The 7,616-nt window shown below is 32.8% G+C and overlaps 1 protein-coding gene across 14 annotated transcripts in view; it reads left to right on the top strand.

The window, feature by feature from the left end:
* The first annotated feature begins 6,158 nt into the window (after nucleotides 1-6,158).
* Nucleotides 6,159-7,616, top strand: part of LOC143245084 (uncharacterized) — a 63,528-nt gene continuing 62,070 nt past the window's right edge. For 7 of the 14 annotated variants that reach the window (XR_013025464.1, XR_013025463.1, XM_076490943.1 and 4 more), the window contains exon 1: nucleotides 6,172-6,449. The gene's annotated coding sequence lies outside the window, so the exon portion shown is untranslated. Of the gene's footprint in view, nucleotides 6,450-6,715; nucleotides 7,245-7,616 lie in introns of those variants that run through there. The other 7 variants (XM_076490941.1, XM_076490935.1, XM_076490934.1 and 4 more) reach the window with 5 other exon arrangements.

The raw sequence follows: 7,616 nt of genomic DNA, 5'->3' as shown, positions 1-7,616 counted from the left end.
TTCACGTACCTGTAACGCCGCCAGAGGGTATGTAAGATTGTGACGTCATCCTCCTTTCGTTCGGTAATCGACGGAGTACAACACACCAGCTCAGTTTAGAGGATTTATTATTACAAATTCAAAGGGGTAAAATAACAGTTAAAAGTAGGATATGCTATAGTTTTAAATAAGTTGATGTTATGAAGAGCAAAGTCACCCTTCCTGGCAAATTTATTAAAATTTAAAAAGAACATTCGATTAATGTTTCTTTATTTTGTATACTTTAATCATTCATGCTAATAAGTTATTGATTTACATTATGTTAATATTTGAACGTATATCCACTTAATTTCGTATAACTACAATATTATAAACTTATTATGCATTATATGTCTGAAGTCATCAACACAACAAATCAGCTAAAAACCGGATTTGATAAAATAAGTGTACTATAAAAATACGTTTCAGCAATTTGCTTCGCCACTTTCGAAAGTCTTAACTTGAAGACAGAAAGCTGAGTAGTTGCTACGTCATGTGTCTTATTTGTGTATTGTTGTTGTACTTCGTTTCACTGTTATCATATATTCGCACATTACTTCGTTTTTAGAATGCATTACAATGATTACTGCTTACTTCCTTAATTCTAATGTCCCATTCGACTTCCTTCTGCACACTGTTGTGGGAAATGTACAGGGTGGCCCGTAAGTCCTAACCCATCCATATGTTATTATGTTATATTCAATTACACCTGTATTACAAATTTATTTCTGTTTTTTTCAGAGAAATATGTCCGATGTAAGCCAATGTTGAGGAAAATGTCTCACAGAACATGGCGCCGCATAATATTATGCAGCGAGAATGAGGGGCAGCACACAGATACACTGGATACATAAGATACATAGATGGGTAGGGACTTACGAGCCACCCTGTACGTCGAGTTCCATTGTGAGCAACAGGATTATACGTTGTTTTTTCTTTACACTGTAGTTTTCATGTATTATTTCTAGCGTAGCTAAAGCATTTATTATAATTGTTTGTTTGTTTTTGAATTTCGCACAAAGCTACTCGAGGGCTATCTGTGCTAGCCGTCCCTAATTTGGCAGTGTAAGACTAGAGGGAAGGCAGCTAGTCATCACCACCCACCGTCAACTCTTGGGCTACTCTTTACTAACGAATAGTGGGATTGACCGTCACATTATAATGTCCCCACGGCTGAAAGGGCAAGCATGTTTGGCGCGACGGGGCTGTGAACCCGCGACCCTCAGATTACGAGTCGCACACCTTAACACGCTTGGCCATGCCGGGCCGTCAATTTGTTATAATAGCTGAAGGATATATGGTATACACTTTCAGTGTTTTAAATCGTAAGATACATAGAGGAGAGTCGTTATCTTATGATAGAAATGATATTGTTGAACTGCTAGTTATCTGACAAAAAGTGGATTTTCCTTTGTTTAGCAAATAACGTTTTGACTAATGTATTCCAAGACTAGTCTTGTGTATATATCCCATAAATGTGTGGTTCTTTTATGCATGTGTGTGTGTTTTCTTATAGCAAAGCCACATCTGGCTATTTGACGAGTCCACCGATGGAAATCCAACCCCTGATTTTACCGTAGTAAATCCGTAGACTTACCGTTGTACCAGAGAAGTACTTTTTTCATGCAACAGCAGTGGACTACATTGCTAAATACTGGTTATCTTCGAGTTATTTAAAATATGAATGTTATTTTGTCTTTTTGAATAAAACTATGCTGTATGTTGAAATTAGAATAAGCGAAAAAGATTCTTAACGTTTTGGATGGTTGTTTATAGCACGAAACTTATCAATGTGTTGTCTACGTGGGGAAAACAACCCCGACTTTTAACGTTGTAAGTCTGTAAATTTACCGAAGAAACCCCAGAGTACACTCTTCACATTCTAAATACCCCTGATTTTCAAATGAACGACTTGATTTTACACTGCTCAACATCAGGTGGGGGTCTACATATTGTATTATACTGAGTAATATTCTGTTTTTTACATATCATATACAACACTCAGAAACAAATGATCATATAATGCTTGAAATTACTCATCGTATACGTAAAATATGTATGAGACTCTATGTAACTTATTTACAACACTGGTGGTATATTTGTTTAGCATATTTGTTTTAGGCATACATGCTATTAGGAACATTGCGACCAATATAACCATGGACTAATTAACAACTTGATGCATCCAGGTGCTTTAGATTCTTTTATTACAAAAAGAAAACGACCCTATCGATAATTCAAAGGTTAAGAACTTTAACTCATATTATTCGTAACTTTCTAGGATATTTCAGTATTATATTTACATAAATTATGTTTATAGAATGCTCAGATTGAATTAATTTGTTGGAATACGTCTCTAATACAAAATTCGTGGATTCGAATTCTGTTTAGTTTAGTGTTTTGTTGTTATTGATATTCGAACATAATTTTCAATCTCCATATGTAATAATTTCAAGGAACTTTGAGGGAAATTATGTCAAAAGGAATCTCCTTAGATAATTCACATATCCTTTTGAACAGGATGACGAATACATGTTTTTTTTTTTTCATACAAATTAAATAAACTTTCTCTAGACGAAAAATACGGAAAATGTTTCGACAAAACAATTTTTCTTTACATTTTCACATTCTAAAGTGGAAGTTGTTAACCGAAAAACAACTTCTTGTCGTTAGGTGGCCAGTAAATATAATCATACATTTTTTTTTTCCTATAATTTCTTGTATATATAACATAATCATTTGTTAATTAACCCTCATGCTTCCTAATTCCAATCGTTCGTTTTGCATTAATACAATAAATAAAGTACTAATAATTATCTTTATTGTTTTCAAAGACAGGTGTAGAAAACTTTCGTTACATAAAAATGTTCGTTATAAGTTTGTGAATTGCTTTGCAATGATTAAACTTTTGGGTTGTTGTTTAACGTTAATATAATATTTTACACTGGAACATGTAACCTAATCGATAAACATTTCGTGTTATTCTTCACTTATAACAGTTTCGACTTCTAATCATCTGCCTCTTCGGGTGAGTATTTCAAACTGTGACATAGTCTTATTTTTAAAAAGAATATTTTGATATACTTATAAAACCGATTGAAAAGTATCTAGATTAGTTTATTCAAATCAGCTTACTCAAAACTCAAAATCTCAGTATTTTTATTATTGAAATATTTACCATTAAAATAAAAACAAATTACGTTAACCCTTTATTATTGTAGTTTTTCGATTGTAACATTTCTCATAGATACAAACTGTCTCGGAACTTGCAGTATTTGAGCTCCCCTTCTCTACAGTAGTTCAGCAGTAAGTCTGAAAGCTTAAAATGCTAAAAAAAAGACTTCGATACCTGTGATATACACAGCACAGACAGCCCATTGTGTACCTTTGTGCTTTAGAACAAAACAAATTATCAACCTTGCTGAGCAGTAAAGAAAATATATATCATTTTATATGCTAGTGCTCTCTAGTAGGAACAGTGTAGCTGAAACTTCCACCTTGCACATTATGGGCAAACTAATCACATCATTGATAACAGTAACTTCTCTCATATGCCGATATATTTATCTTGTTTAATATATTTTTCTTTTACTATATCTTATTTCTCTTCACATGCGATTCAATAAAGTTAAGAACACTTGAAAAACATGATTTTATACGTTCAGTTTTGGGGCTGGAATCCTTTTCAGTACAGAATAAAAAAGAAAGAAAATAAAAACAAGCTTATCGATAACCTACAGACACTATACTCTTCAGTTGTATCTCATGGCCAGAAAGGAAATATAACCTTCTGCTGGTGCGCTACTTTATGTAAGAGTATGAAATGATATTGAATAAAAGAGGTGAACATAAACCTCTCTCCAACAAACATTTTAAAAACTGTTGGTAGTCCTTATATCGTAAATATAACATTCAAGCTACCCACTATTACTGAAAATTACTTAAATATCCATTCCATAGTCAAATGGATTTTTGGTTGGTAGTTGCATACAATGAAAAACCATTGTTACGCCCTATTATCCAGATAAGTTATTCTTTCAGCCGTGTAATAATGTAACGGTCAATTCCACTATTTTTTGGTAAAGAATAGCATGGTGGATAGTAGTGACAAGATGCCTTCCCTTTACTCTATCTTTTCAATATTAAGAATGGCTAACACGGATAATCATCCAGTAGTTTTGCGCAAAACTGAACAAACAAACAATACTGTGTTGTTTTATTTTATTTCAAAGAATAAAAGTGAGCATAATAGAAAATCGTGTCAAAATTCTAACACAGACACGGCATCATTGAATAAAATGTTAGGCAGGTAACGTGTAAAACACTAGGATGCAGTTTCCAAATGACTTGTTAAATATAGCTAGCCTGAGATTTACGAGAAAAAAAATCGTAACGAGAAGGGTGAGACTCTCCGAAACACTTTCCTCCTGTAATTACGGGCCTGGCTAAACATGCTCGCCCTCCCAGCCGTGGGGGTGTATAATGTGACGGTCAATCCCACTATTCGTTGGTAAAAGAGTAGCCCAAGAGTTGGCGGTGGGTGGTGATGACTAGCTGCCTTCCCTCTAGTCTTACACTACTAAATTAGGGACGGCTAGCACAGATAGCCCTCGAGTAGCTTTGTGCGAAATTCTAAAACAAACAAACAAACCTGTAATTACACCTTTACATTTAATGTAATAATATTTTATGACAAAAAAAAAAACGTGATAACTTTTAATTTGTGTTTACAACACATGAAGCGTGAAACTCCCTCACTAGAGTTTTCTACTGAATTACTTAAACAAATGTTCAAAATAAATTTATTACTCTCTTTTAAAACCTCAGGTTCGCAATAGCCTCCCCCGAAAGTGGCATTTGTTCTGTAATTAATGGTAATTTTCTCTCAAAATATTTTATGGATTCGATTTTTTCAATTGGAAATTAGAATATTCTAATTCAAGACGTTAGCGTTCCCACATAAAGTGGGAATGTTGGTAATACCATTATTTTTTGTATTATTCTATATCTTTCTTGATAAAATATCTCAGTTTTTCACACCATTGAGTTTGTTTTTTATTTTTATTGTCTTGCTTGCATAATAAATGTGCGTTTTCTTCCTTCTCTCATTACGAGTATATTGCAGAAATGCTAGACGATATTTTATCTCTGTGATTCGAATTCATTTGAAGGTTCACGATTCGCCTCCCGTTTTTGCTGAAACAGTTTTCGCTCTAGCTGCATTGTAAATGTGATGCTCAAGAAGCCAAAGGGTAGATATTGGATGCTATTTAATAGTTGCATTTGTTGTAGTGTATTAGTTTAAAATTAGAAATATCTAGCGCAAGTATACCATGTATAAAATAATACGATTTCCTGAGACAGCTGTGTATTTTATGTTCTATTCTATCTCTTATCTCTGCTAGTGGCCTGGCATGGCCAAGCGCGTAAGGTGTGCGACTCGTAATCCGAGGGTCGCGGGTTCGAGCCCGCGTCGCGCTAAACATGCTCGCTTTCTCAGCCGTGGGGGCGTTATAATGTGACGGTCAATCCCACTGTTCGTTGGTAAAAGAGTAGCCCGAGAGTTAGCGGTGGGTGGTGATGACTAGCTGCCTTCCCTCTAGTCTTACACTGCTAAATTAGGGACGGCTAGCACAGATAGCCCTCGAGTAGCTTTGTGCGAAATTCCAAAACAAAACAATCTCTGCTAGTTTTTACCTATAAAGTTTAATGTGTAATATTTACTTATCTAAACTGTAATGTAACTGCTCCCATCAATTCCAAAAATAAAGAGATTTAATTTAATTTTGAAAGTAATAAATTTAGAAATGTTCAAACACAGTTTTTCAACATACAGGTCTGATGTGTACGTTATGCGATAATGTTAAAAACTCTGACATTCATTGTGGTACATTTTCAGCACTTTTTAAAACCCTATTTTAAAAAAGAAAAAACTTATTTTTAGACACCTTAATGTTATTAAAACAAATATTTTTTATGAATTATTGATTTACTTTCTGTTATTCATTTAATGGATTTTTTCTTATCGCTCATTTTAATATATGTATATTACTTATCATTTTGTTATATTTAGTTTTTGAATCTTTTATGTAATTTTTCTGTATTTTATTATTGCAATATTACTATTTTTATTATTTACGCTCTTGTAAAATGGTAGTAGGCATAAACAAGTATTAAATTTTGTTAGAAAACGAAAATATTTTCATTCATACTAGGTGGCAAGATAATATCGTGCTAAGGTGTTTGTGATTTAAGTCTGCAAATTAAATGGTGTGATAGAAATGAAAAGAACTACGGTTAGTTAAGGGAGTTCTGAAGAAAGATTTTATTTTAATGAAACTGATTTAATATTATTTTATCAAATATTACTGAAGTGAAAAATTGTGTCAACAAGTTTGAAGTTATTTACTTACAAAGTTATGGTAGTAGTAGTAAGTAGTGCTACTATTCAATACTAATAATATTTATTACTTTTAGTTTTACAGAGTATAGAACTATACTAGTATTACCAATACCAAATAATACATAATTAATATTATTTACTATTGTTGCTACTACTATTAGTATTAGGAATTTCAGTACTGCTGCTAGTACTGCAGTATTAACTTTTTAGTAATATTAATAGTACATTAAGTAAATTATCCGCTACTAGTATTGTACTAATATAATAAATTCATGAAACTAATGAATATAGTATTGTTACACTTTGTGTGAAAATCAATGTACCTAGTCATGGGTGAGTTAATATAACATCAAGAACATACTGCATTGGGTATAAAAGTGCTGTACAAAGTCATACACAAGCAGTTATTAACAAATTAGTATACATGTAGTGTATATGTTGCCTAGCACATGAACAAATAGTCTGTAAACGGAGTTTCACTGCACTGTATCCACCATTTTTCTGAATATGGTCATCTGAATAGAGGAAATAACCATTGAAACAGCAGTGTGTATGTATGTATAATCACTCAATGTGAGAATGTGTGCTAAATGTTCTCATGGAATCATAGTGTAAAAACTGTGTTCAGTCTGTTGCATTTTGAATTTTTCATTAATGTTAGCAGCATGTGTGAAAGCTGAAACACAAATAGCTTCTTGTTGAGAAAGAACTTTTTCCTCTCCAAATGTATTAAGAAACTAACTTTACTTAGTGCAAGACTATAGGAATACTACATTTTTTATATGTGCTTCTCCTTGAAAATCCAAGCATTGCAGATTTGGTGGTGAGTCTGACAGTTTGATCCATTTAATGCAAATTTAAGGGCTGGCTCTATATGTTGTTGAGTGAGTCTTCCTGATTCAAGTCTTGAATAGTAATATGACTTCATTCATTTTATTTAAGATTAGTCAGATATCCACTAGTATAGAATTGTAGCAAACCAATAACAAGAATGAAAAGACTATTACTTTGATAAGCAACTGAGGTTCAGGCCATACTGATCTCTTTTAACGTGCGTGATTATTTTCCATGACTCATTACTGTAAGTTTTATATGTAAAGGAAGTTCAGAATAAGAGCACTTTTAGTATGATTTACATTATTAATGAGTAATAAAACACAAAATTAATATACTTATAAACCAAAAAAACCTCTGA

This window comes from Tachypleus tridentatus, chromosome 2 (assembly GCF_004210375.1).
Source record: "Tachypleus tridentatus isolate NWPU-2018 chromosome 2, ASM421037v1, whole genome shotgun sequence".
NCBI lineage: Eukaryota > Metazoa > Arthropoda > Merostomata > Xiphosura > Limulidae > Tachypleus > Tachypleus tridentatus.
This window is presented reverse-complemented; position numbering and strand designations above follow the sequence as displayed.